Genomic DNA, 6,096 nt, shown 5'->3' with positions numbered 1-6,096 from the left:
TGACCATAGTCATCATGAATTAGTGGAAACCATGACAGTAATGTGAACAGAGCCTAAGATTTGGTTGCCAGATTCGTCTGTTGTAAAGTGGTTTATTTAAGGGGAACCTGTCAGCAGGTTTTTGTTTTGCTATGAAATCTGAGAGAAGCATGATGTAGGGGCAGAGACCCTGATTTCAGCGATGGTTCACTTCCTGGGCTGTTTCAATACAATCAGAGTTTTATCAGCAGGAGATTATCACTACAGGACTAGGTGTCTTGTGCCTCCTGGTCCAATTACGCCACCCAGCACTGATTGGCTGCTTTCTGTCAATATACAACGTACACAGAAAGCAACCAATCAGTGGTGGGGGCGGGGTTATACACAGCTCAGCATTCTGAGCTCTGCTAGATCTGCAGCAGAAAAAACTGTGATTGTATCACAACTGCTGCACCCAGTAATCTAAGTGATATATCTTTGGAATCAGGGTCTTCGTCCCTATATCCTCCTGCAGTCAGATTACATAGCAAAATCTGCTGACAGATTCCCTTTTAAGTCTGTCAGCACAAAACGACTGATCAAACCAAGCACAGGACGCTCAGTGTAAAGGCCGAACAGTTCAGTGCATCTTCTCACCTGTTTCCCATTAGGTGAGAGGGACTGAAAACAAGTAGTTGGAAAAGAGCACTGAACTGCTTGGCCACACCAAGGGTGCACAGAGTGCCTGTGCTTGGTTTGATCAGTCATTTTGTGCTGACAGATTCACTTTAAACAATATCCCAATAATGCAACACAAACTTTTAAGACAGGTAATATTTTCTTAAAATTTTTTATGCAAAACAAACAAAACACCCCAAATCATATTATTTTTACACCGTCTTGATCGTAGCTTTTCAGATTTAACCCTTAGGGAATATGAAGCCAGTCTTCAGCCTCCATAACGCTCCTGTACAATGGTCAGGAAGATTTCAGTATTTTTTTAAGCCAAAACCAAAAGTGGACCATAAATGGGGAAAAGCCATGTGCCTCCAAAACATGGATGGAAGAGGTACAAAGCTAGTTGCCGATCCCATTGCATACAGGGCCAGAGCCGGCTGTGTTTATACAGCCAGCAGCTGCCTCTACCAGCCCGTGGTCTGCTGAGGACTCAGTTGCTCCTAATTTGGTGCCTCTGTGAAGCGCGGCCACAGGCTGGGCTTCATATGAGATTGCAATTTTTCCTATATGCTCCAATACTGATGTTTTGCAGTATATATGAACAAACCATCACAACATCAAGTCCCATAAGAAATAATAAAAAAAAATAAAGTGGAAAAAAAATCATTTCTAAACAAAAATTAAATAAAAAAAGAAAACAAAATGTGTTCGCCCTTTTCCATATTAAGAAATTAAAAAATAAATAAAAAAAACAATTCAATATCTGTATTTGCAAAAATCTGATCTATCAAAATATTTAATTATTTAACCTATAAAAGGTAAAGAATAAAAAAGAAAAAAAAAGGCACAAAAAATATAACAAAGATCAAAACAGCTACAGCTTGGAGCAAAAGTAAAAAAATAAATAAATAAAAACAAAATGAGTAAAAATGAAAATTGAAAAATGTCAATTGGCCGATTCATTAAGGGACTGAATGTGGCCGAAACCTCTCCGACATCATTGATTGGGGGAAACCTTCATACAATCTTAACCGCTTCCAGACCGCCCACTGTACATAAACGTCGGCGCTGCCTGGGCTCTTTGCAGCGCCGACGTTTATGAACGGTCGGTGGTCCCGCAGCCCTCAGGACCCCCAGGGTCCTGCAAGCGCTGCGGGTCCGGTGCAGAGCGACAGCTCTGACAAGGGACATCATCGGGACCTGATTAGATCAGGTCCAAATGATATTAACCCTTTGCTATCTTCTATATGCCGCGATCTATAGTGATCGCGGCATATAGAAGATAGTGAGAGGAGAGGGGTCGTCCACTTACCTCTCCGACGGCCCCCTGACGTCTTACAGGACCTGCCCTGGTCATGGCAGCCGGAGGTCACATGACCGCCTCCGGATCTGCCATATATGGTGTCCTTCTAGGCTCAGCCTGCAGCTGAAGTCTAGCAGGAGACACTGACTGTGAAACTGTCAGCAAAGCTCTCATGCAATGCAGTACATGTCTATTGCATTGCATGAGAACAGTGATTAGAAAAATAAAAATTAATGTCCCATACAGGACTAAGTAAAAATATAAAAAAAAGTAAAAAAAATGTTTTCAAACTGTTGAAAAAAAATCACAAAATAAATAAAAAGAACTAAAATATTAAACCAATAAATCAGTATATTTATGCAAAAACAAAAAAAGTACACATATTTAATATCGCCGCGTCCGAAACAACCTGATCTATAAAACTGTCACACTAACTCCTTCTGTGCACACCGTAATAAAAATAAATAAAAAACGGAGCAAAAAACTATTCATCATATCGTCAAACAAAAAGTGGAAAAAATGAGATCAAAAAGCAAAATGGAAATAAAAATGGTACCGCTGAAAACGTCATCTTGTTCCGCAAAAAAAAAGCTGCCATACAGCTCCATCAGCCAAAAAATAAAAGTTATAGCTCTCAGAATAAAGCGATGCAAAAAAAATATTTTTTCTATAAAATTGTTTTATTGTGTAAAAGCGCCAAAACATAAAAAAATATACAGTAAGTGTATCGCTGTAAACGTACTGACCCGAAGAATGATGCTGCCTTATCACTTTTACCACATGCAGAACGCCATAAAAAAAACCCTCAAAAATCAATTCCTGAATTGTTGGTTTTTGTTAATTTTACCTCCCAAAAACTGAATAGAAAGCGATCAAAAAATGTCACGTACTCAAAATTGGTACCAATAAAAATGTCAACTCGTCCCGCAAAAAACAAGCCGTCACATGACTTTGTCGGCCGAAATATGGAAAAATTATAGCTCTCAAAATATGGCAATGCAAAAACTAGATTTTGCAAAAAAAGAATCTTTTAGTGTGTGACAGCTGTCAATCATAAAAACCCGATATAAATCTGGTATCTCTGTAATCGCACCGACCCGAAGAATAAAGTAATCTCATCACTTACACCGCATGAGGAACGGTGTAAAATGATTTGTTTATTATGTCTCCCAAAGATCGCAGTAAGGCTCTGCTCACATTTATCCTGCGCTCTGCGCTGACCACTTACACCAGAGTATCCATGTAAATCTCTGAAATACGTGATTCAGACGGAACCCATGACGGAAGATTCCCTGTAATGAGGCAGATATGGGCCACTGTGGACGCCGTCTAGCCTGGGATCCCACGGTGTCATTTGTTTTAGGCGTGCATAAAAGTGCGGTTGGCCACAGTTTTGTGCACTTCTGAAAAAAAGGACACCACTAAACAGAGGCCAGACGGAGTCCAGAGTAACTCTGCTGCCTCATTACAGTGAATGGATCCCGCAGGGGTTTCATCTGAATTTCATCACTTGGAAATTTAGATGGAAACCCCGATGTAAGTGCTCAGCCTAGAGCGCCGGATAAATGTTACGTAAAATGTTCCCAGTAAAAGCTTCAACTCAGTCCTCAAAAAAAGCTAGTCCCCACTCAGGTCCGTCATCTGTTAAAAATATAAGGGACTTCCAAGTTACTGGTAGCAGAAAGGCTCTGGAAAAGCAAAATGGTCCTTGCCCACCAAAAGAAATTCAGAAAATTTTGTGCTCCCAAATCCAAATGCCTATTCTACAATAATATGTTCTCCAATTGTCAAATAGCACTCCGTCCCCCCCAGATCTCGCCGTATGGCTAAGCGGTACAATACAGCCACATATGGGGTATTGCCACTTTTAGAAGAAATTGTGTGACACATTTCGGCACCATTTTTACCCATTGCCCTGTGTGAAAATGTAAAATCTGAGGGTAAAACATTTTTTTGTGGTAAAAATATAATTGTTTTCTTTATTGCCCAATGGTATAAATTTAAAAATTAAAAAATACTCACTACTTCCCTAGATGAATTCATTGAGAGGTGTAGTTTACAAAATGGGGTCACTTGTGGGGGTTTCTGCTGTTTCGGCATGTCAGCGACTCTTCAAATGTGACATGGTGTCTGCTGCCTATCCCAGCCAACATAGCGCTTCTTTCTCTTCCGAACCCTGCCGTACACCAAAGCAGTGGTTTTCCCCCACATATAGGGTATCGGCGTACTCAGGAGAAATTGCACAACAAATTTCATGGTGCAATTTCTCCGGTTACCCTTATGATAATGCAAAATTAAGGGATGAAAAACGTTTTTGTGGGAAAAATTTGAAAATTTTATTTTTACAGCTCAATATTATAAATTTCTGTGAAGCAGCTGGGGGTGCAAGGTGCTCACGACACATCTAGATAAGTTCCTTAAGGGGTCTAGTTTCCAAAATGGTGTCACTTGTGGGATGTTTCCACTGGTTAGGCACATCAGGGGCTCTCCAAATGCAACATGGTGTCCGCTAATTATTCAAACAAATTTTACATTCAAAAAGTCTAATGGTGCTCCTTCCCTTCCGTGCACCCAAACAGTGATTTTCCCCTCACATATGGAGTATCGGCGCGCTCAAGAGAAATTGAACTACAAATTGTGTAGTCCATTTTTTCCTGTTACCCCTGTGAAAATAAAAAAATTGGTTCTAAAGTAACATTTTTGTGACAAAAAGTTAAATGTTCATTGTTTTCTTCCATATTCCAAAAATTCCCGTGAAAGGGTTAATAAACTTCTTTAATGTGGTTTTGAGCACATTGAGGGGTGCAGTTTTTAGAATGGTGTCACTTTTGGGTATTTTCTGTCATAAAGGCCCCTCAAAGTCACTTCAAATAAGATGTGGTCCCTAAAAAAAATGTTTTTGTAAATTTTGTTGGAAAAATGAGAAATCGCTGGTCAACTTCTAACCCTTATAGCTTCCTAACCAAAAAAAATTTTCGTTCCAAAATTGTGCTGATGTGAAGTAGACATGTGGGAAATGTTATTTATTAACTATTTTGTGTGACATACAGTACAGACCAAAAGTTTGGACACACCTCATTTAAAGGTTTTTCTGTATTTTCATGACTATGAAAATTGTACATTCACACTGAAGGCATCAAAACTATGAATTAACACATGTGGAATTATATACTTAACAAAAAAGTGTGAAACAACTGAAAATATGTCTTATATTCTAGGCTCTTCAAAGTAGCCACCTTTTGCTTTGATGACTGCTTTGCACACTCTTGGCATTCTCTTGATGAGCTTCAAGAGGTAGTCACCGGAAATGGTTTTCACTTCACAGGTGCGCCCTGTCAGGTTTAATAAGTGGGATTTCTTGCCTTATAAATGGGGTTGTGACCATCAGTTGTGTTGTGCAGAAGTCTGGTGGATACACAGCTGCTAGTCCTACTGAATAGACTGTTAGCTGCTTTTTTCTTGCCATAATACAAATTCTATTTCTACATTTTCGCCAAATTTCCGATTTTTTCACAAATAAACGCAAGTGATATCGAGGAAATGTTACCACTATCATGAAGTACAATATGTCACGAAAAAACAATCTCAGAATCAGGGGAATCCGTTGAAGCGTTCCAGAGTAATTACCTCATAAAGTGACAGTGGTCAGAATTGAAAAAATTGGCCTGGTCACGAAGGCAAAAACAGGCTCTGGCGCGAAGTGGTTAACACCTTTTCGTTTTTTGCTCCCCTTCTTCCCAGAGCCATAACTTTTTTATTTTTTCATCAATATGGCCATGTGAGGTCTTGTTTTCTTGCGGGACGAGTTGTACTTTTCAAAGACGAGTTGTACTTTTGAAAGACACCATTTATTTTACCAAATAATGTACTGGAAAATGGGAAAAAAAATCCAAGTTCGGTGAAATTGCAAAAACAGTGCAATTTCACAACTGTAGGTTTTTTTTCTACCATGCACACTAAATGCTAAAACTGACCTGCCATTATGATTCTCCGTGTCATTACGAGTTCGTAGATACCAAACATGTATAGGTTCTTTTTTAAGTGGTGAAAAAAAATCCAAAGTTTGTATAAAAAAAAAAAAAAAAAGTCGCTATTTTCCGAGACCCGTAGCGTCTACATTTTTTTGGGATCTGGGGCCGGGTGAGGGCTTATTTTGC

Source organism: Phyllobates terribilis, unplaced genomic scaffold (assembly GCF_046119375.1).
Source record: "Phyllobates terribilis strain yellow unplaced genomic scaffold, ASM4611937v1 Scaffold_4__5_contigs__length_816908805, whole genome shotgun sequence".
Lineage (NCBI taxonomy): Eukaryota > Metazoa > Chordata > Amphibia > Anura > Dendrobatidae > Phyllobates > Phyllobates terribilis.
This window is presented reverse-complemented; position numbering follows the sequence as displayed.